A 24,786-nucleotide genomic window follows, 5' to 3' on the forward strand; every position below is an offset into this window, starting at 1 on the left:
AAAATGGTTCTCTTTTCCACAGCCTTTACATATCTGTCTAATGATGGGACATTTACCATTTTGTGGAAGTGAAAATACACCTCTAAAACATAACTCCTTTTGATGTGTAGCCATCACTTTGGGCCAGATGTACAAATGGCTTTTGGATTTCTTTACGGGCCGAATCGCAATTTTGGCCCATTAGAAAATGTAAAACATTTCCTACGTACAAATGCCTTTAGGAAATCGCAAAATGGGATTTCTACCCAGTTGAAATCATATTCTGTGATTCCATGAATAGGAAATCACAAATAGGAGTTTCCTATTTGTGATTTCTTAGCACATGTACAAAGTATTTCCTAAAGGCAAAATTAGCATTTAGGAAATGCAATTACCATTGATTCAAAGTCTATGGTAACCATCTGCAATATAAAAAAGCACCCCAAGATGTGTTTTTTAAAGTGCAATAGAGCCCACACATGCCTTACAGCACTTTCGAATTGGAGAAGGGCTCAATTACTTCAATCAGTCATTCAGTGACTTAACTGAAGGCAACAGCTTGCCATTCTCCTGAGCCAAGATCTGAGGCTACTTGCAGATCTGGTTGCGTGAAAAGGTAATACAGATACTGAAGTGAGTGTGGTGGGATGCGCAAGGAAGTGCTTACATTAGGTCTGATGATCTGTGGATCATGTTTATATCAGAGTGTGCACCGCATCCTCCACGCCCACCTGGTATTTCATCAAGAGTGATGCCAACCCAGCAAACAAAGACGAGGGTATCCAATGAGCCAACGGACCAGATGTTGTTTATTATTTTATCTCATTGCCTTCACTGTGACACAGGCCAGCAGAAATGAGGTCCGCATCTCAGTGAGGGGTGTGGTAGGACAATCACGGATATAGCTCCCTCCAGAACCTTCTCTTGCAGAGCAGGCCCAAGGTATAAATATGGGACCATTAGCTCCAACTCTTGAATACACCACTGGACCTCTGGAAGACTCTGAAGGACTGATGTGGTGCCCTGCAAGTAGGACTGCTACTCTGCTGTCTGAGTGAGAAGGACTGGGCCTGCATCTTGAACCCAGGACCAACAGAGTGACTTCAGGTGCCAGTTGGCTTACCTCCTGATCAGAGCCTCAGGGAAAGAAAAGGCTCCAACCACCTTGATCCCACTACCTGGACTTTATCTGCTGTGAGTCTTGTCCCCCAAGTAGTGCCACCCCAATCTTGGACCATTGAAAGTGGGCCTAAAGGTGCTCTGGCAGCCCAGCTGTAGTCCTGCGAGCAGAGCCTATGCAGTGGGACGCATCTCCTCGCAGCTGCATCGGAACCGCCACGCGAAGCATCCCTGATGCAGAATCTCAGCCAACAGCTTCCTCAGAGCCGCTGCTGCATGACGCATCCTCAATGCAGGACTTTGCAATACTTTGCAGCAAGGATTTAAGGTAGTTAGTTCAGCAGGCCTAACTTGGTCTCTGTATACGGCCCAAACTCCATTGCAGTTGACCTGAACTTGTGACTTTGTCCCAGTCCAACATGACCAGATAATCACAGTTGGCACTTTGTGCTTCCAGGCACTATTTTTATGATTCCTACAACATGCAGAACCAAGAAAATTACAAGCAATTGACTGAAGATGGTGTTTTCTTGTATACTCATGGCATCCAAAATGGCAGACGGAACTGGCTGACACTCGCAAGACTTTCAAAATCTCATCCATAACTCGCCAACGGAATAACTTGCTAGCCACCATTCTCTGACATAGCCTGCAACATCTGCAGGAACAATGCGAGCACCCACAAACAACCATCACAAAAATTATAGTGAATTGGCTCCTCCCGTTTCTCCATATCATTGTTCATCTGGACCAAGCAGATTTTTACTCAGGTACTCCACATAATCTCGGTACCTTATTTGCATTTCTCCATCTCTGTGTCATAAATTACAAGCAGACACTTTCTTTTTAGTTGCAGAAAAGGCCCACTCTGGAGGGCAGCTTAATGTTTGCTACCTCATGCCAGATCAGTGTAGGTGAGTGACTCACACTGCTGCAGCTAGGATAATTATTCAGTGTCCCCACTCATTAAAAATGTAACAAACATTGACAATGCCAATAGGTGTCGCTTATCAATTAAAGTGCCTTTTCTGTCACTGATGAGTTTAGACGCTCAATAAGTCAACATACATGAACTTTCTCTCCTATTTGCACTTAGGCACCCATTCATTCATCCACTGACTCATTCTTGCCTTAACCTTCTGACACAACCCTAATAAAACAGACAAACATTTGCACAATATACTGAAAGAATTGAAGTAGAATAAAGGCGGCATCTGCTGTTTACGCATAGCAGGCATGTCCTTGCAATAAACAAAACTAATCATAGCAGTCTTGGTTTGTCTTGCAGAAGTATTGTAAATAAACCATCATTGTTTTAAAGTTCCAGCATGGCTACCACATTTAGAACCAACCTGTTGGTCATCTTGGAATGGAAAAACAAGTACACACTATGACCAACAGTATTCCGTAATTGACTCCTGGTTTTGAGGAAGTAGCCCCACAAGTGACCCGTTAACATTGCCTGGAAAGCTGGAGTATCATCTTCAGCAATATTAAAATAACAATTAAAATAAGGTGAAGCAAAGAAATGAAAGGGGAGCTATAGAAAGGAGAAAAAATGCAAACAAAAGGATTGGCCAACGAGCCCGACACTGAAGCGTATATTCAGTTTCCGGTGGATGTACACGTGATCAGACAAAGTTTTCATTAACTGGGCAAAAGATAAGCAATTAATTAAAAAATATATAATTTCATTAGCTCCCATCTTATTACCCTACAAACCTAACAACCCACTACTAAATTATACATTACTCACAGAAATATAATATAAACCATAATTTACAGATGAATCTTAAGTAAATAAAACAACAATTTAATAATGAAGCAATTTAACAAATATTAAAATATATTTAATGTATAATAAAATAACTAACATATAATTTAAATGATTTAAATGAACAAAAAAATAAACTAAATTAATTATAATTTCATTAACTTCCCACCCTATTCCCCAGTAACCAAACAACATGCAATTAAAATCTAAATTACTAACAAATTTAAATACAAAATTGCTAAGTACCAAATTAAATTTACATAAATAAAATAACAATTAGATAATTTACATATTTAATAATCAATTAAATATCGAAATACAAATAAAAAATACCATTCAAATTAAACTGATTTTAATGTAATTAACTTTCCACCCTTTTCCCCTACAAACTCAGCAGCCCACTAGTAGTATAAAGTATTAATTAAAGGAAAAATGACATTGCATATTTAAAATTACAGAGCATATTTAAAAATGTAATAACAATCATGCTAACAATACTAGCACATGATATCCTACTCTATTTTAAATAATAAAAAATATTATTTATTACAACTATATTAAAGTAAACAATATTAAATAAAAACAGCCTTCTTAAAAAGGATATTTTATACAAAAAAAACAAGATATTCTGCTCCACGATATTTGGCGTTGACAATATTTTTAACACAATATTCAAGTCAAGTCAGTTTCAGGAAGCAGATAAAAGCATGGCTGTTTGTAAAATAGACTACTTGGATTTAGTGGATAGGTGTTTCCACTGTTTAATTGCAACTATTCGGGCTGTTTCATTGCTGGGAAGCCCCCGAGCAGCCACGCGCGCTCTAAATCACCTAGACTAGAATAGAATAGAATGTATTCTTAATGCCATATTTGTGTCATTCACCAGGGTGGTGTGGGTGTCTGTATATTGGAGCACATAGTTGCTTTGCACATGCTAGCATATTTCATGTAAAACATATTTTCTCCGATTTGACCTGTTTATTTAAGTAAAACGTGTGTTGGAAGTGAGTGAGGGCTTGCTCTGTCAGTCCTTCAAGCACAGCCAGGGTAGGAGTTGAGCGACGCTCTGGCACGCAATGACTGAAGCTGATGAAAGCATAATTCGCTTCTGGCCATTTTAGGAATGAAGGTAGACATTCCATTGTCGTCGAAACACAAAAGCATGCAGATTTTCTTGTTTCTAAAAGGTTATTACATATTTCCCTCTCTTCTCTAACTCAGCGGATCCGCTTTGTAGAATAACTCTTTATGTATTTTTGACATTTAAATACCTGCGTTTGTTTTCTTTTGACATTTGGGAAGCCTCCGCCTTCACAAATGGCATCCCATTTCTCCTGTTTTTTTCGTTATTTTCTTCACTGTTTGGGGTGATGCTATTGCACGCTCTGTTGGTGTCTGTTTTTGACATTTCAAGGTCACACTCAATTTCAAGCGAGCCTTTGCTCTTTTCTATTCTCCTGCTGGTTACAAATAAATAGTCAAGACAGTATTATTGAATTTTGTGGCATGATGGGAAATTATGTGGTATGGATTGATGTATGTGGTGTGTTGTTGAGTTGAATGATGATATTTTGTTTTGAAATATGTGGTGTGGAATGGAAATGTGTGGAGATGCATTGTGTGGCATGAAACTGTGGGGTGTTGAGTGGAATTATGCGGATTGGAATTATGTGGCATGTCTGGAGTATTTATGTGGATTGTTGCTATGTGACAGTGGTTTTAAGTGTGGTGCATTTATGTAGTATAGAGTAGAGTGTAAATATGTGGAGTTGAATCATGTTGCGTGTAGTGGTATGGTGTTGTGTTATTTATTTCATGCTGTAACCTCATGCTAGGTTAGGTGTTGTCACACTATGTTATTGAAGCCAGGTTTTTTTGGTTCAGAAAAACGAAATCGTATTTACCTCTGCGTTTATTTTTTTTATTCATCACCTACCGCCAGATAAGAAGCACCTTCAGCCACTGACTTTGGCAGGAATTTAAACGATAAACTTGGTGGGTGGTGGTAAAACGGACAGTTAAATATCTAGGATGCCAACATACATTGCCATTAGCAGTGGCCTTCACATTTACTATATTTTCATATATGTGAATAGATATGAAATAATAACCAGTGCAATATGTTTAGCCAGTCAGTCAATAGGTCCTTATTTCGATTATCAATTAATATTATAAATATTTATGACAGGAGCCACTGGCTTTGTATGGGAAAGTCTCTGTTCCTTCATAAGGACTCCTGTCAATTGAGCGTGTTTGAGAGCCAGCATATCGATCTGGGGTTTCCAGTTTAGTCTCCTTCCCAAGGTAATTCCCAGATATGTAAAAACGTCGGTCTGCTCAAGTTGCACACTGTTCATAAACACACTCCCTTTGATGGCCTTGCGGTTATGGAGAACCATAAACTTAGTCTTATCCACATTTACCACAAGGTCTGAATCTTGCTAAATCTTGAAATTCCCATAGCTCCGCCCCATATAAAACCGAGGTATTAATTTTAGTATTATAAATCTTTATGACAGGAGCCACTGGCTTTGTATGGGAAAGTCTCTGTTCCTTCATAAGGACTCCTGTCAATTGAGCGTTTTTGAGAACCAGCATATCGATCTGGGGTTTCCAGTTTAGTCTCCTTCCCAAGGAAATTCCCGGATATGTAAAAACGTCGGTCGGCTCAAGTTGCACACTGTTCATAAAAACACTCCCTTTGATGGCCTTGCGGTTATGGAGAACCATAAACGTAGTCTTATCCACATTTACCACAAGGTCGTGATCGCGGCAGAACTCTTCGAACCTGGTAAGGGCGGTCTGCAGCCCTTTCTGGGTTTTAGATATTATCAGAGTATCGTCCACGAACATTAGCAGGGGTATCTTCATGACTGGTGGGGGCATCTGTAGGGTGGTCAGAGAAGTACAGCATGACTCCATTGATAAATAGGCAGAACAGGGTTGGTGCAAAAACGCACCCCTGGCGGACCCCCTTAGAAATCGGAAACTTATTCGTGACTTCCCCATTTATGCCCCAGAGGACTTCCGCAAAATTGGAATTGTGTAGCAAAATTAAAATTGCCAGTATTTCAAGAGGCATCCCCATATCCATAAAAGCTCTCCACATTTTAATGCAGGGCACCAGATCATAAGCCGATTTTAGATCGCTAAAGGCTGCAAATAAAGTAACCCCTCCCAAAATAACCACCCTCCAGTATATGATCATGAATCTAAAAACCTGGTCTATAGTGCCAGTGTGTGGCCGGAACCCTGCCTGCAATGGTGACAAAATATCTGTTTCGTCCATCCACGTCTGGATTCTACATAGTACCAGCCTGGCAATGATTTTTTGGATACAATCAATAAGGCTTATTGGCCTATAATTGCCAGATTTAGATCGATCCCACTTTTTAAAGATCGGGATGATGTCTGCTCCAGACCATGTTTCCGGGATGGGAGCGCCACTGGCTATAGCATTAGCCAGTAGCTGGATATAGGTCACCCAATTATCACCGTCATGCATGAACAGGTCCACAGGTCTACAGTCTAGGCCGGGTGCCCTACCTTTTGGAATTAGTTTGAGGGCATTTTGAACCTCTTGCCTAGAAAAGTGCATGGTGGTGGTGGAGTTGGGCAAATTAAATTGATCTATGCTATCATTACTGGCACGAAACTGGGCCTCAAAATGAGAGGTCCACATCTCGGGAGCTACGTGGTTGACAGGGACTGGGTTCAAAGCGCCACTACCCCATTGCACGAGATGCCAACAGTTGGCCATGTTTTTTTCCTTACTGGCTCTAAGCAGGTCTTGCCAATGGTTTTCATCCCACTCTCTTTTGGCTTGCAATAGGGCCTCCTTATACCCAGCTCTTGCCTTTTTTATGTCGTCAATGTGTTTTAATCTGATGGCTCTTGATAGAGTCCTATAGGCCTCTCTACATGATTTGTTATACCATGCAGCTGCCTTTGGACGAGATACTTTCCTTGATTTTTTTGACTTTTTAGTAAAAAAAGTTTTGAGATTAGAGAACAGGTCATTATGGACCTGCAGAATAATAAGATTTATATCCTCCTGGGTGTCGCAATTTAAAAGGGTAGCTAACGAACGCTCAACCAGCTCCTTCATCCATTCTAAGTACCCTTCGTTGGTAATGACCTTAGCCCATTTGACTCTCCTGGAGACATTGGTAAACTCAACTTCTACAGTAGTCTTCGCTGTATCCTGACAATCCTGAATGCAAAGACTAGGAACCTGCAGCGATAATACTAAGGAGTTATGATCGCTTTCAAGCCGGTCCGGTACTGCCATGTCCTGTAGGGAGTACCAGAATTCCATATTCAGAAAAATATAATCAATACAGCTGCTTCTCCTCCCGTTACTAAAGGTGTGGGCGGCCCCCCGTCTGAGACGGACCTCCCATTCACTGCCCTTAATCCCCGTTCTAGACTCAGCCCTTTCAATTGTAATGCAGACTCAGTCCATCTCTTAAGAGGTGGGAGATCAAGGGACGGAATGTCCCATTGAACTTCCTCCTCAGCACTGAGTTTGCCATCCTCATGATCAACGGGTTCAAAGGTACAGTTGAAATATCTCTACTATCAACCTGGACTTCCCCCACTGTATAGCCTGCCTGCTGTCTGACCCAAAGTACGAGTCCCCCTATGGGTCTACCCCTCTGTCCCCCCAGGGCTGGTTTGTAAAAATTTAGGAAGCCTGGATGATAAATTTGTTCAACTGCCCAGGTTTCCTGAAATGCCCATATATCATGGTTATCAATAAATGAGGACCATTCGGTTGAGAAGGTTTTTGTAGATAGACCAACAATGTTCCAGCAGACTAGCGATAGGTTAGCTTTTTTGGGCCCTTGGATAGGAGTATTGAAGATGACCAGGGGGTTAGGAATGATGTTGTTATCCGTAACCACCTGTTTAGAACCATTATTGGACGTGGAAGGCCCTGCAAAAATGGGAGTGGTGAAATGGTCCTCCTTCGCTACTCTGCTCATGACCGTCCCACCTAGGCCAGTGTCCACCGAATCGTGGATACCTCACACAGATCCTTCCTCTACCAATTTAGAAAGCCTATTTGTAAAAGGTTCCATAATACACGATGGATTGAGATCTGAACCGTTCTTACAACTTCCCAAGAAATCATGTGAGCCTGAGAACGATAGATTAATATCAGATCCAAGTCAATCGATATCATCTAAGGACGCAAAAATGTCAAAGCGATTATGTACAGGGACTAGATAGTAGTTTGTGCCCCAGGCTGGTGGTGCTGCCCCCCGATTGGTGCCCCTGTTGTCTCTAGATGGTTGGTAAAAAAAAAAACAGGGGAGGATATTAATATCTTCCGTCATGATTTGTCGGTTACCTGCCCTGTCCAAAATATGTTAAACCAACCCAGGGGACCCAAAGCTTATAACCACACAGTCCCCAGATAGGGACTTGTTATTTACCGATCCAGGGTATTCTTCTGATCATTTTAAAATCAGGGAAGAGATCATACTTAATGCCTGTCCTGACAGTCAGCAGATGTAATACCCTATTCCTCAGTGAAGACCAGTGTTCCTGCACTGCAGGTGGTAGCGCTGGAACATTGGCCAAAACAACTGTATAGGTGTAGCCTCCGGAGGAATGTTTAGGGACGTGTGGGCATGGGAGTTGTTTGAATCACATTGTTGGGGAACCTGGATGCGTGAATCCCCTGCTGTCAGGGCTAAAATGTGAGCTATGCTGCTATGAATGGGATGCACGGATTGATTGACCATGAGCGCTACAGAGGCTGGAGGTGGAAGGCAGGGTGCAATATTTGTAGGAGCCCTGGGGTGTATTCTGCTCGCCGACTGGGAGGCCGATCCTTCACCCTGACACACGCTGGAATTGGTTAGCAAGGTACTTGAAATAGACTGCTCAGTTTTATCCAACCTTCCATCTATCAGGGTCAGCTTGTCTAGGAGCGGATTTATCAGGGCAAGGAGTTTATTTTCTATCCGTGTGAAGAGTACAGCCTCGGACGGGCAAAATGCTGGATCAGTAATTGCATTGGAGTTAGTTATACAGGCGTTGTATGATGAATTATTGATCTTAGAACTGCCTTCACACCCATTTACACCCACCTTACGTTTAGTTACTCTAGGTACCTGCTGGTTGGGTTTTATAGGGCCCGAGCTTTCCTTTTTTTTGAGGGTGGTTCCCCACCGCGAGCCTGACTCTACGTTTGGCTCCTGGTGTGAACCTTGGGGGTCATGGGGTTGTTGGCTATGTTCCCCCGATTTGGAGGAATAAGGGTTTAGTGGTGATGGTGAAGTCTGACTAGTCAGTGAGGTTGGATCAGTAGTGACAATACACTTTGGTGGCGACGTCAATACTATGCTGGTCACAGGTAAAGAGGGCTCCAGCGACAATCTGCGTTCTGTGAGCTAGATCTCATGAATCAATGCTGATTCGGCCCTAGAAAGGAACACGTCTAATGTCCACACCACTCCGGAACCCACACACCCCTTACGTTTGTTCATTTTAGTCGTAATCTTAAAATCAGCAACTACAGCAGCTAGCATATACAATGCTTACAAGATAGACATTGGGGGGGGCCAGCCCAGCCCAGTCAGTCAGTCTCTGACGGGCTCAGACGGGCCTGCCCTTGGGCGTCGCGGGTGGAGAGGCAGCGCTTTGAGCGTGGTCACCACACCTCCCCCTCACTCGTGGCAGCTGCGCTGTTAATGGTGCGTGTTGTAGGCTTCTTCCAGGATAATGGGGCAATTCACAGCTTAAACGTCAGCAATGGAGTAAAGGGTCCAACGAAAGAGAGCTCCCAACGATGAAAACAAGCAAGGTCACTGCAAAAAGGTAACGTCTCCCTCAGCCGCAAGTCCGGCAGAAAATTGGAACTAGCGGTTCTGTGTCACTCCCGGTGGCCACAAGAAGGCCGCAGCTCCACGCGCCTTCCTCCTGTCACAGACTACTCAACTATGCAACGCAGTCAGTCGCTGTCTAGGTGCCTGCAGTCCTCACCTCTTCCTGTACTCCGCAGTGTCCCATCTCAGGCAGCCCCCAGCTACGCCCACATTATCACCAGATCAAATGGGCCGCCGTGAATCAGGCAGAGCGACAGGCCCCCTCAGGGACAGGCTGGATAGCTACCAACCTCCAGCGTCACGGCAGGTGCAACTCCACAATCAAGGGCAGGTTTGATGTCCGCACAGCCCACGATAAGCTCTTCTGGGTGATATTACGCGAGAGATCAATACCTCGCGTATCACAGGCCTCATGCACGGCCATGCGAGGGAGTCAGCCTCTGGACATATTGAGCCCCAGAAACGTCAGAGAAAGCGGTCCCCGCCTCACCACATCACCTCTTGAGAATGCCTCAGCAACATCTGTCATTTATGAAAGAGGTCTATCCTTTAAAAGAAGATATTGGCAATGCCAATCGGTCTTGCCTTTGGGACCTTAGAAGTGTTTAGCCAGAGCTATTGGTTAACCCATCTGCTCAGGTTGACCAGGCACTTCCCAAGTTCACTTGAGTGAAGACTTTGAGAACATGATCAGGTGCAAGACTTTAAGGGCAGCAGCACTTTGCTGCAAGCGGAGTCACGGAAATTAAGGTGGGCCTGTCCACCTGACGTGGTTGTTGCTTCTATCTGGTTCACGGTCTTTTCCTTCACATTGAAACAGGCATGGTTTCAAAAATGGCAATTAATAATATTAGTGCTTATATTTTATTTACTAGAAAAGAGGTCATGTCTGTTCAGAGTCAAGGCAATCGTAGCTTCCTGTTATGCGGAAATTGGTTTTTTAACTAAAAAACTTCTCCTTAAGAATTTTGGATGACTACAACTTTACAATTATTCAAATACTGTGGACCAATTGGAGGACTCCAATCTAGTCCACCACTGCAGTTCCCAACTAGCTACACACTACGACTTCTTGTTTACATCTCACAATGACATTCAGACATGAAATGATAGTAGCAAAACACATCCCAGCAGATCTCCTCACCACTTCTTTACTTCATACAAAATATCAGGTTGGACAGACCAATGCAGTAACCCGTTAAGTAGACTATTTTCATAACAAATGCCATAAATGGACCTGCAGACCTGCAGAGCTGCTCAAAGCTGGCAGCTTGATGAAAACCATAAACTACGCCTCTAACTCACACCCCTCTTAATCACCAACCTGCTAAGCACTGCATCTCATAACACAATAACCGCAAGTCATGGAAACACTTCCCACATAGGATTAAAAAAAAAAAGACAACTCACTTTCAACCACACACCCTACATGGCCTAACTTGCTGCCCATGTAGGCAAAAACTTCTGTGCCTCACATAGGGTTGGTAAACACTAGATCAATGTTGTGAAACAATACAATAAAGGTTAGATGTTTTTGTAAAGGTGTTGTTGAACGCATGTCGGAAAGCAGATATCTAATCAATCACATGCTCTAGTTACTGACTCCCTCGTGAAGAGGTGCAACTCCTGTTCTGATGAAGGGGATCAGTTCGTGCAAAGCTGATGATGACAATGTGAATATCTGAATGCTATAAGGGAACTGTTTTGGTGAACTGGTCCTTACAGGAAGATGCTTGTAAACAAGCTTAAGGAGGGCATCTGTGGAACTTGCGATGGACTTATAAATTTGGCATATTGATGCTTGGGCAGAAGTCAGAAAACAGGGGTAAAAGCGATAAAGTTGGGATCGGGGACAGAGGCTGAAGTTGTCTGCCGGGTGGCTGATGCCGGCGAGGGGACCAGAAGGGTCCAGGTAGAGATGGCAGCGAGTAGAGGATGTCAGGGACCAGGAGGTTACCGACTTAGTAATGTTACTGAAAAGGATGAAAGATACCTGGATACTTATTAATAAAACAAATTCAACACTTAAGTCTTGAGAGGAGATGCATGCTGGATAATGTCAGGAAAAAAGGTGTGGGAAGTTGATGTGGGGGAGATAGGTTGCCGAGATGCTGATGTTGAGTGACAAGGTTTGAGGAGTCAGACATTGGGAAGGGGCTGGGTTTCACATGCCTGGTAGGAAAACTTTACCTCTCTTCGTCTGAGTGCTAATGTCGGTCCTCCCTGCTCCAAACTCATCTTTGGTTCTCTGGGTCCGGAAGCCCAGGGTCTCGCGCCGCCCTCTGCCCATCCCCCGGGCGTCTCCCTGGAATGTCACCGCCGAGCTACAACCCGAAGACGGGGGAGGAGTCCTCTAAGTGTGACAGCATGTGCCCCTGGGTGGAGCTTTGCATTCTCTAATACCTCAGCTGCTCTCTGTTATCGAGAGTTTCTTAGTCGAATTACAAGCTTGCAGCCCTGCATGGAAGAGTGCGGCCCCGCCAACCTCCTCTGTAGCATGTTTAATGGACCGGGCTGTGGACCTATATTGCTGAATCCCTAGGACTGAGTACCTTGTCTGTTTCTATGGTAGGCGTGAGGCAGTCATAGACATGCACAAGACTTTCGGACAACCATGGGTTTTTTTCCGGTGCACCCCAGGGATGTCACTTCCGGGATGCCTGCGCACTACTTCAAAACAAGCATTTGCAATGCAATACGACTCGCATTTAAATGAGACGTATTGCATTGGAAATGGGTGTGCGGGCGTCAAAGAAGGCACAAACGAGAGTGGGGATGAGAGGTTGGCAAAAAATCATGGACTGCGTGAGGGTACGGGGGACACAGGGAAAAAAATAGTGTTGAGTAAAGGGGCCAATAGCCTCGAAAGTGTACAAATTACGCCATGGCCGTCAGGAGGAGGGACTAAAAAGTCAAAAACCAATCAGGAGGCAGCATTTAGGCTGTAAGCCAAACAAAAAGATGGACGGGGAGTGGGCGGGCTTACGCGAAGCTTCCCCGCTATAGTATATACAAATTGCCTCACAAAGCGTTGCAGCTCATGCGCGCTGCAACGCTAGGCGAGACCTAAAAATGCCTTCAACCAAACCTGTTACCTCAAACAATCCCAGTATAAATTCTGCATACACAACACGCTGCTGTACTGGGCGTTAGTAACAGCCTCTTCTCCATATGTAACAGCTTTGTAAAAATCAATTATTAGGATACACATGCATACAGAATCGACATTTCCGACACCACAGTTAAGGCGGAGAAAGCTTCCCTGTGAAAGAATGTTTTTGCAACATGCTCCTTCGCTGCTGTCCATTCACAAAGGTTCCCTTAATGTACGCTATCCGCAGTGGGAGATGTAACAGTGGGAGATGGAACAGCTCCAGACGTTTCCAGGGAGTACATCTAATAATGTTAGAATTTATGACAAAATGAAAATCCATACAGGCAGCATGCCTCGCTTTACAGATCACTAAAGTGTAGTGGCAAACCACCTTTACTATGCATAACGAACGCCGGGTTTGATGGGCACAAAAATGCACTGGCTCTCAGATGCCCGCATCATCGTTTACCAAAAATGTTAAATGCAGGGTGAATGCCCCATCTAACTCACCACAAGTCTACCTGCAGGAGTTTTTGCAGAAAAAGGGCCATATGCATGACACATTTTCCCATAGACACAGAATAGGCAAAACCCTTTGATGCATATAGTCCAAAGTTCCTCAAAGTGATGGATAGCCAGAGAAAAGGTGACAGGGCTGTTCAGGTTCCTAGGTCTGATTCGAGCCTTAACCAATCCAGGCCTGAAGACGGAAGCCAGATTAGTACCTGAAGGTACTTGCGTCAGATTTCTTCAATATCAATTTTAAAGGCAACGGAGTTAAGCACTCACTGCTGACATCTGATATGAGTGCAGCTGAAGACTTGGAATGGGAGCAGAGTCGACAAAGACTCTCATAATCCTGAAGTCGATAAAAAGAGTACTATTAAATAGGTATCACTAGTTATTTAGGGCACTTGAAAAACGGAAATATGTAGTGTTATAAGCTATATAGGAACACGCTACTGTTTGTTATTGGCTTTAACCTGTAGTGTACCTACATGTACCAAAATTGAGAAATACTGTAGCTTAGGCGCACCTGATACCCGAGGACGAACATTACATCAATTATGTGAAGTAAAGAGATGCTAATTTATGTAGCAAAACTTACTTTAAACTCACAGTCGAAGCAAGGTTTCAAGGGAACTATAGGCCCTTGTGCAGGCAGGTTAAATGCCCCAGCCTCTCCTGCTAGGCTAGTAAAAGACACGGCATTGCCACTGATGTTCAGTAGGCCCATCTCACGCCTGGGCCTTGCTGCACTGCACCTGCTGCACAATTAGTAGTGACCCGCCAGAGATTCTCCTCGAACAACTAGTCAATTTAAGCCCAAAATCTTTTAGGAGGACAGAGATATATAATGTGGGTTTTGGTTGCAAAACCCACAGTCCACCTCGGAATGTTTTAAATAAAGGGCTAGGGGGTGGCCGCATTGTGACGAAACCCAATGCACACAGCGGGGGGTCACAAAGGAATCAAAACGTTGTAGTATAATTCAACTGTGCCCACAGCACACCACAGAAAACACGCAGTAGAGTCAATCCTAAAAGCAACAGATATTCCGTTTCACAAGTTATGTTTTCTTTTATGAAGCGAGCACCATAAATCCTTTTCACTCCAGAGGTCACAAAACTGGCATCTTGCTAAGATGTGCCCAAAGAAAACAACCGCAATAAAGGGGTTAATAGCTGAATACTGCACCGGAAGAACTGGTAGGTATTCTTTTTTTATTTGGGATAGTGTCTGCGCTTGGAAACGGCTGAATTCAATCAAAGAGTAGGGATCCCGTCATTGTGCGTATATAGGAGACTGAAATCTCATATTTACGGACCTGTTCACCACAGCACCGGGCACTGACCTGGGCAGCCAGGCAGGGAATCTAGGAAGATGCAGCGTTCTAAAGACTAGATACGATTCTGAGCATGTCACTTGTCGATTCCTTTTCACACAACACTAATATCAACTGGCATAAAAGTCTAGGGGCAGATTTACAAGTACCTTTTAACATGGGAAAAGTGACGCAAAAGTGGCGCAAGTGGCTTGAAATTCTGCACCCTACTGATTAAATATAGTCAAAAACATATTCACCTACAACTTCAATTTATTAAAATTCAACTCTCGATTGTGACATACGGTGCAAAGCTCCACTGGCTAAGCGGTGTGCATCATTACAGAAGCATTTGCAATTACAAAGCAATTATCACAGCTCTGTGCTTCACCTTTACCATTGTTAGCTAGGTGCCCTGATTGCTTCAAAAGGAAAGAAATAGTAAAGCATTTTTTTTCTATGTCTTTACTTTTGAAGCAATCGCAGCACCCGCGCTTTAGTTTACGATGTTTAAAGCTAAAGTCTGGGTGCCATAAGCGAAGACATAAACAGAAATAAGCATTTGCAATGCAATAGGGCTCGCATTTACAAGAGTTTTGTAAACGCAACACCTATTGCATTACAATTGCTAGCTTGTAAAAACTCCCATGCGGCGCTTTAACTTTAATATCTGATGCGCCTCCTTCTTTAGATGAGCCGTATCTAACTAAACGGGCGTGGCCGCCATTATTGTGAAAGCGTAGCATTGGGCGCTTTTACAAAAAAAAGCATTTGTTTGTCAAGTTGACAAACAAATGCTTTTTAAAAATAAAAGCAACCCTTGCCGCGCTTTCACGTTAATGGCAGCCACGCCCCTTTTCTTAGACTCTGCTTGTTTAAGTAAAGGGGCGTGGCCGACATCAAAGTGTAAGTGCGGCATGGGGCAATTTAAAATAAATAAATAAATACTTTATAAAAAAATGCAGCCGTGTTTGGTGCAGCAAATAAAGCAAAGACACGGCCGCCGCTATCAGCGTTGCGTACTGTGCTATGTAAAAAAATAAATAAAGCTGTTGCAGGCATGACACGAGCGATCGTGTCATGCATGCAACAGCAGGCATGTGAAAACCATTAAACGAAATAGTGCTCCGAGGCTGTAAATAAAGCCTACTGAGCAACAAAACATGTAAAAGGCGGTGCCCCTATGGGAGGTTACAAATGAAGACAAGGCAGTACTGAGGAGGGACTAACATGCCTATTTACAAATCAGAAACCAGTATTTACGAAGGACAATGATACAAGCCAATGACAAATATGGGCTGAGAGTGGGCGGGGCTTCAAGTGCATACTCCAATAGAGTATGCCTCGCAGAGCATCGCATGTGCTGCCCAGGCTCGACTTAAAAAGAAACCAAACAGGCAGTAGATCGCTAGGGTGCATGGGCTAGAGGACGTGCAGATGTAGATAAGGAAAAATACACATGTTCCCTGGGGAAACCATGTCTGACATTTGATCTTGTCGTGTATTTCCTATATCACCCATACAGGATCTGTGCGTTTCGGATAACATAAACTGTAGGATTGGTGGCAGACTGACTCTGTGCACCCCCACTGAGAATGTTAGCCTTTCTGTTTTAGCTAGCTCACAGTGTCACTAGAATCTCTTCTTATCGGGGAGAGAATAGTTTCTGGCAACTCAGAACATGACAACCCTGTTCCCCCAGGATTGTGGAAACAATATACTACTTTTCGCTCAGTCACTCGTGCTCACTTATTCGGTCTCAGAGAGTTACACAGAAGAAACAGTTGGGCGTGTTACAATAGGAATTTATTGCACAGTTGTTCTTCTAGTGTAAAATAGATGTTCTGCAACAACGGTTAGACAGTAGCAGATATATATGATTAGCAGTACAGTGAAAATAAAAGGATAGTACAGTTCTACCATCTTGCAATAATCATAAATACATACATGAATATAAAATGCATGATAAAAGTGTATGTACTCCTACGATGCCTAGCTAGATGTACCTAAGTGTACCTAGTATGTGATTAGGTGTGAAGCCAAGAATCCCTCTAGGATTTAGTCGAACCCCATTGCCTGAAGTGAGACAGTGTGAGACCCCGTCCTGGTATCGAGTTGAATACCCCGTGAGGGATGTGTTAGACCACTGTCAGCTGGAGCACCTGCACGCAGGAGTCTCAGTGTCTCTGGTCAGTGTGTCAGCCTGGAAGTCTCGGTTCCCTCTACCAATCCTAGCAAGATGTGCCGTGTTTTTTACCGAAAGTATCTAGGGTTTCTTTTTCCCTTGTTTCTTGTATTGGCCATTGTTGGATTTGAGGATGACGTATGGGATGAACCTTGTACATAGATATTATGCAGGTGGTGTGTAGCCCCTGCCTGGTTTCCAAGAACCCTCATGAATATTCATTCGCACTGTATGAGTCCATTGATGAAGTTATAGGACGCTATTGTTCAGGGAAAAACCCTCTTTCTGCACCGAGGACTAGAACTGGGTAAAGGTTCAATCCTAAAGGCTTGTTACTGTGTTGTATAACGGAGATCATATACGTGAAGGTGTATGATATTACCCAAGCCTATATTAGGGTACCTATATGAAACATAACAATCTCAGTCGTTGCCTGAACAGTACATGGGACAAGATATGAATTATGGTGCTGTTTAAAGCTCAGAGGAGTGAAAACACAGGGAGCTCCCTTGTGTGAACTGCTCTTAGACAAGTAAAAATAGTGGGGCATATTAGCAAGAACCTTATTAAAATTATCGCCGTTTTAGCGGCAGGAAACTGCAGCTAAAACGGCGATAATGGGCTTGCTAATATACGTTATAGAATTCCAATAGAAGTCCAGGGCTATTCTACGGGGGGCACCTGACCTGTGTGTTGCTATTTGCCGCCATCAGCCTTCTCCCTCCCTCCTTCCCGCAGCCGCAACCAGACACCGAGCGGCCGCAGCGAGGAAGGAAACTACACCTCCCAGCCTGCCCTGCTCCCCATATCGCTGTCATCGCGCCCGGAGGCGCCATAAAACATCGACAGGCCCGGTGGAGCGGGCGCTTGCTGTTGTAGGGGGCACCTGACCTGTGTGTTGCTGTTTGCCGCCATCAGCCTTCTCCCTCCCTCCTTCCCGCCGCCGCAACCAGACACCGAGCGGCCGCAGCGAGGAAGGAAACTACACCTCCCAGCCTGCCCTGCTCCCCATATCGCTGTCATCACGGCCGGAGGCGCCATAAAACATCGACAGGCCCGGTGGAGCGGGCGCTTGCTGTTGTAGGGGGCACCTGACCTGTGTGTTGCTGTTTGCCGCCATCACCTTCTCCCTCCCTCCTTCCCGCCGCCGCAACCAGACACCGAGCGGCCGCAGCGAGGAAGGAAACTACACCTCCCAGCCTGCTCTGCTCCCCATATCGCTGTCATCGCACCCGGAGGCGCCATAAAACATCGACAGGCCCGGTGGAGCGGGCGCTTGCTGTTGTAGGGGGCACCTGACCTGTGTGTTGCTGTTTGCCGCCATCAGCCTTCTCCCTCCCTCCTTCCCGCCACCGCAACCAGACACCGAGCGGCCGCAGCGAGGAAGGAAACTACACCTCCCAGCCTGCCCTGCTCCCCATATCGCTGTCATCGCGCCCGGAGGCGCCATAAAACATCGACAGGCCCGGTGGAGCGGGCGCTTGCTGTTGTAGGGGGCACCTGACCTGTGTGTTGCTGTTTGCCGCCATCAGCCTTCTCCCTCCCTCCTTCCCGCCGCCGCAACCAGACACCGAGCGGCCGCAGCGATGAAGGAAACTACACCTCCCAGCCTGCCCTGCTCCCCATATCGCTGTCATCGCGCCCGGAGGCGCCATAAAACATCGACAGGCCCGGTGGAGCGGGCGCTTGCTGTTGTAGGGGGCACCTGACCTGTGTGTTGCTGTTTGCCGCCATCAGCCTTCTCCCTCCCTCCTTCCCGCCTCCGCAACCAGACACCGAGCAGCCGCAGCGAGGAAGGAAACTACACCTCCCAGCCTGCCCTGCTCCCCATATCGCTGTCATCGCGCCCGGAGGCGCCATAAAACATCGACAGGCCCCGCGTCGCGGGTCGCGCCGGGCAAAGGGCGGGCCCTCTGTGGCCCTCAGAGGTCATCAGTGGTCGGGCGGGCCACCCCACTAAGCTGTAAAGTAAGGTGAGAGAGGCGACATGTCCATCAGGGGGAAACGCTCCGCAAATCCTATGGGTAAACCGATAGTGACTGACCCCATAACATCGTTATCCCTAGAAAATATGCTGGACAATGCTTTTAACATGGTTGCTAATGAAATTGCGAGCACAGAGAGACGGATGTCATTGGAGCTCTTACGTGCACACTCTGAGCCCCGGGATTTAAGTATAGAACATATCGTACCTTTATCCCCAATTGTTACAGTTACCAAACCCAATTCGTCTCATTTACCATCTGTTACCCCTGGGGGTGAAAGTGACACTATTATCCTTGACTCCCAGCTTGATGCCACTGCACATGTTTCCATCCCTCTTGTAACCTCGAAAACCAAACCTGTTGGAGGAAAAAGGAAAAGATGCCCTCCAAAATCTTTAACCAATAAAAGGAAACAAACTATATATAATAAGGACCAACCCACACCACAGAGTATGTGGACCAGAGGGAAGCAAAAAACAACTGGGGGTAGTATGGTTATGACTGAACAAGCACAATCCGTTGAAGGACCCTTGGACATTACCCCTCCAAGAAGTGGTTATAATTGCACATGCACACAGACGGATTTTGTTAGTGAAAGTATTACATCAAAGAAGTCTAACATGAATTTTATGGAAACCATTGTAGACACCATTTTTAAACAGTTAGAATGTCAAATGATCAAGCAGTTTAATAATATTTTTAAAAGATTAGACCGAATTGAAACTCTGATAAAGAATGAAGATGTCAAAAGGAAGGGGGCTATCAGCCTTGATTTAATAAGGGGAGAGCGTTTGTTGAAGGAGCTAGAAGTCGCTAATAGGGGTGTTTTGAGTAAAGGGCCTAATGCCTTTAGTGGCGCAACCACCTCTAATACTGCATCCAAAAGTCGTGAATAACGGCTCCAGTGTCCCGAGCCTTCGACGCCGGCCGCCGGGCCCGATCGACGCCAGCAGCATCGCCAGTGAGCAGTGGGTATCGCCTTGATGGTTGCTTTTCCTTTTGATTCTGTTACTTTTTTCTGTTCTTCTAATATGCTGTGTTTCCATTTAGTAGTTTCCTAAATTAAAGCGCCGGGACACTCTTTTTGAGTAGCCGTGCGCTCTACAAATACCATTTTAACATTAACATTAACATTAACATTATCGGCCCCAGTTCCAAGTGACCCCGTCTTGACGCCGGTATCAACGGCAGTGAGCAGTGGGTATCGGCCCCGGCTCCAAGTGACCCCGTCTCGATGCCGCTGCTGATCGCATCGACTCGACGCCCTTCTCGACGCCGTGAGCGCTGCTCCGGCCCGACATCTCTCGACGCCGCTGCAGGTCGACCCGACTCCGAGGCACGATCGACGCCGACCTCGACGCCGACCTCTCGACGTCGTGGACCATCGTTTCTTCATTTTCCAAAGGTACTGTGTTTATGGGGTCTGTTGTAACTCCATGCTCGACGTAGCTCTCCTCGCGGTCGACGCCGAACCTTGGGAATATCGTAGACTCGACGTCGTGTGACTCCCGTGGGGGTCACATTGTTGCCAAAGAACTGTGTTTCAGAAGAATATCTAAATTGGTTGCTAAAGGACTATTTCCTAAAGAAGGAACTTTTCCTGATCATTGTTACTTAGGCGCTTTTGCGCCTGTGCATTGCTGTGATGCTTGATGCCTTCCTAATATGATTTATACCATGCTTTGTGTACCCCTCTAGATGTATTTTTATCCATAGGAGGTTGTGTTACCTAGCATAGTGGTACTGGTTCCCTGCGTGAGATTCTCCTAAGGTGGTTAGGGTTGCGTAGGTGGTACTTACCTGTTACCAGTGGTTACTGATTGTGCGCTACGTCTTCTAATTGGTGCTACAGTGATTATATGTGCTATGTTCTCAAAGTATTATTTCTACCAAGTGCTAATTCCTACAAAGTACTAGTTCTACAAAACGTGCTATGTCCAAAAAGTGCTTATTCCTGACAGTGGTCCAGGTGGCCCTGTCTTGTACATATCCCTTGTAAATTCTACCCGTACCAGTGGCACTTTGTAAAGTATATATTTATTATCTAATATGTTTTGCTATAATACAAAGGCTATTTTTATAGAATACCTTGTGTGGAGTTTCCTTTGTGGTGGGCCTTGGGTGTTGTTGCTGGGTGCGCGCGCAAACGCTTTACACATCGCCTCAGAGATAAGCCTGACTGCTCGTGCCAAGCTACCAAGGGGGTGAGCAGGGGTTATCTTTGGCGTGTAACATCCTTGCCCTGACTAGAGTGGTGGTTTCTGCCTGGCTTTGGCGCAAGCCTCAGCCAACCAGAAATCCCATTTCTAACAGCCACTACCTAAGAATATAGAAGGGGACTGTATTGTTATTAATTTTAGAAATCCCTCTACAGTTAAATTTATTCTTGGTAGTACCAATATGTGTTTTTCCCCCTCTACTGTCATAACCTCTCTGCCATTGGGCTATTTCTACAGACCCCACTATAGACCACCTAGCCCTGCTTTACCACCTTTTCCCCTGCACAACAGGTTCAGTGCTTTGTCTGATCTGGGCTCCTTGGACTGACTACCAACTACCCTTCCAGATCTAGTAACCAGGAATTATCTTAATATATCTGGACCAGCGGGGGATCTAAATATTGATCTGACTACAGTGACAGCAAATGATGCCAAGGCGCCTAAGGGCAACAGTCATGTTTCCACCTTGGTAACATCGATTAATAATTTGACAATCCTGAGTTGGAATATAGCAGGTCTCAACGCTAAAGTAACAAATGGGGACTGGGTGGATTGGGTTTCCAAATTTGACATCTTGATGTTTCAAGAAACTTGGTGCACTACTTCCCTACTTTTTGATGGATACAGTTGTTTTAACCAAACTGCACCATTCCCAGCTTTGGGTAGACCCAGGGGGGGACTTTCCATCTGGGTCAAAATTGGTGCAGACGTTAAAGTCGAACAGCTGGAAACATATGACAGGAGCTTTCAGGCATTGCTTTACATCAGTAGAAAAAGAATATGTTTAATAAATTTTTACAATAATGATTTTAAAACACATCCTAATATGAATTTTCTAAAGTTGTTTAATTTTATTGATGACATTACAGAAGGACAAAAGTGTGGTAAACTTGAAGGGATATGTTTAGGAGGAGATTTTAATGCACACATCCATCGTCAAACCCCCCCTTGTAAAAGAGGTAAAGAACTGTCTAATCACCTGGCTACAAGGGACCCAATCAATGTCATGGAAAAGGCAAATACCATTGAAAATAATTGTCCTGTGGCTACTTATATTGGGCATGGGTGTGCATCTACAATTGATTACGTATTTATAACCTCCCCACTTGTGGATCTTTTATTAGAGGCCATAGTCGCTAGGACTTCATATAGCGACCACTACCCGATTTTATCTAGTTTTAAATCTATTAACAAAAAGGTGAAACGGACAGAAATAGGGGCTAAAAACATAGTCGCGTCGACAGACAAACTCAGGGTGGTCTGGAAGGGGATTTACAATAAGGGGGTGTTAGCTCGTGTTATAAAGTCTAACCCCCGATTAGTATCCATCTGTCTATCCTCCGACTGCCCTGGATACGCGATTGTGGAAGCATTTTCGGAGCTGTGCAAGACCATAAAAAAGGAGATATCTAAGCCAGCTTCAATTAACACTAATACTAACCCGAGATGGTTTGATAACTCCTGCTCTAAAGCAAATAGAGAATTGAGAATTGCCCTAAAAGCTGACCCACCTGATCAGTTACTGGTGAGGTCTCTGAGGTCTAGTTACAAACGCACTTTAAAAACACGCTCCGAAGAGCTCTTAAAAACCCATTGGGAATCCCTTGTACGCCCAGCAGCAACGAAGGATGTTGCTGGGTTTTGGAGCGAGGTTAAGAACCTGAAATCGTTTGGCTCCAACATTACTCCCATAAACCGTAGCATACTAGGGGATGTATGGGTGGAGCATTTTACAAATATTTATACGGCACCGATCCCTTCTGTGGTAAATTCCCAAACTTTTATGTTTCCGAACATTTCCATAATGGAGGTAGAGGACGCAATTCTTCAAAGCGCAGGAAACAAAGCGCCGGGGCCCGATGGATTATCCATCGATTTAATAAAATCAGAGCCTGACTTTTGGTCACCATTATTGTGTAATGTTTTTAATAATTTATCTATTACTTCACTGCCCGATTCCTGGTCTAACAGCACCATCGTACCTATCTTCAAAAAAGGTAATAGACTTGACCCTGGCAGCTATCGCCCAATATCACTAATCGATAATACATTGAAGATCTTGGGTAGGGTAATTTTTAATAAGATTAGTACTTGGGCTAAAGAAAATAAAATTTTACACCCATGTCAGTTAGGCTTTAGAAGCAATGTAGGGACGGTGGAGCAGTGCTTAAACTTAAATTTAGTTTTAGATAAAAATACCATAGCTAAAAAATCCCCACTTTATTTAGGCTTTATGGATTTAAGTTCTGCTTTTGATTTTGTTAACCGTTCCCGTTTATGGACAGCCTTGCTTAGACACGGTTTGGATGAACCGTTGGTTCAATTTTTGGCCCATCTACACAGTGATCTAAAAGCTCGTGTCCGTATTAATAACGATGGTGAGGTTTCGGGCGAGATTCTAATTGGCAGGGGAGTAAGACAAGGCTGTGTCCTGGCTCCTCTGCTTTTTATTTTATATATAAATGAATTAAGCACATCTTTGGGTAAACTAACCACCGATGTTCCGCTCGTCAATGGGAACCCCCTCCCCGCACTTCTTTATGCTGACGATGCGGTACTTATAGGTCGTACACCCAATGCACTGCGCACTTTAATCTCAGGCTTCGTTTCTTATATGGCTGATCTTGACTTATGTACAAATTTTAAAAAATCCTACATAATGTCCTGCGGGCCAAAGAAACATAAAATTCGCTATATTACATCAGGGAATAATGTTTTAAACAGCACTTGCACCTTCCCTTATCTAGGCTTGTTGTTTTCTGATTTTGGATCCTGGCAACCTCATGTTGCCAGAGGGAGGAACAAACTGGGCAAAGCCATTAATTCTATAATTACTCTATGCCAACCAAAGCATGTCGAGGTCATTCCATCCCTTTTACAAATTTATAAGACCCAGTGCGTCCCTACAGGAACCTATGGTGCCGATGTGTGGGGTTACTCGAATTGCACCAACATTCAGACAGAAGAAAATAAATTCTGTAGGAAGGCCCTGGGGGGGGTTATTTCGGCACCCTCCTATGTGTGCCATAGAGAATTGAATCTCCCCTACAAAGAGGATTTTATAAAATCAAGACCCGCTTTGTTTTGGTTAAAAATTTGGCGTAACCCCGCTGCCTCGTTGACCCGTGATATCATCTCAGACTGCCTAAAAAGTGAGCGGGCCAATTACATTCCCTGGCTTAATGCGGTACAGAAGAGTTTAGCAAGTGTAGAAATGGGGCACCTTTTCTTAGCCCCTGAAACAATAGACTCTTCGCATAAGAATATAGTAAGAAGGGCCTTATTCGATCTGTACCGAGTGAATCGAGAAAATATTGAACTCGCTAAGCCAGCAATCCTTAGGTATATTCCTATTCAAGAACCTTGTGCTAGGCCACATAATATGCCCCAAGGTTACTTGCGCAAGAAACTGGGCAGATGGAACAGGAGTTTGCTATTCAGGTTTAGGGATGGAAGTGTGGTAAATTTACTTTGTTTCCCCTTGGGTTATACCCATAATTTGGGAAATTTAGATTGTCCATGTAACCAAGGTGGGAAGCAAAGCTTGCTGCATTTTACATTGTTTTGTGGCTTTTATGCAAAATATACCAAACACTTCCTAATTCCCTATTTTAGAGTTAGTGCTTTGACGGATTATAACGAGGCTTTCAGAACTTTACTGATGCTAAGCACTGACGATGTAATCTCCAGAGTCAGCCACTTTCTCAAAATTGCTGTTCGTTCTCGTGCCTCAATGAACATGGCCTGACAGGTCGTTTAACCATCTC

This window comes from Triturus cristatus, chromosome 6 (genome assembly GCF_964204655.1).
Source record: "Triturus cristatus chromosome 6, aTriCri1.1, whole genome shotgun sequence".
NCBI lineage: Eukaryota > Metazoa > Chordata > Amphibia > Caudata > Salamandridae > Triturus > Triturus cristatus.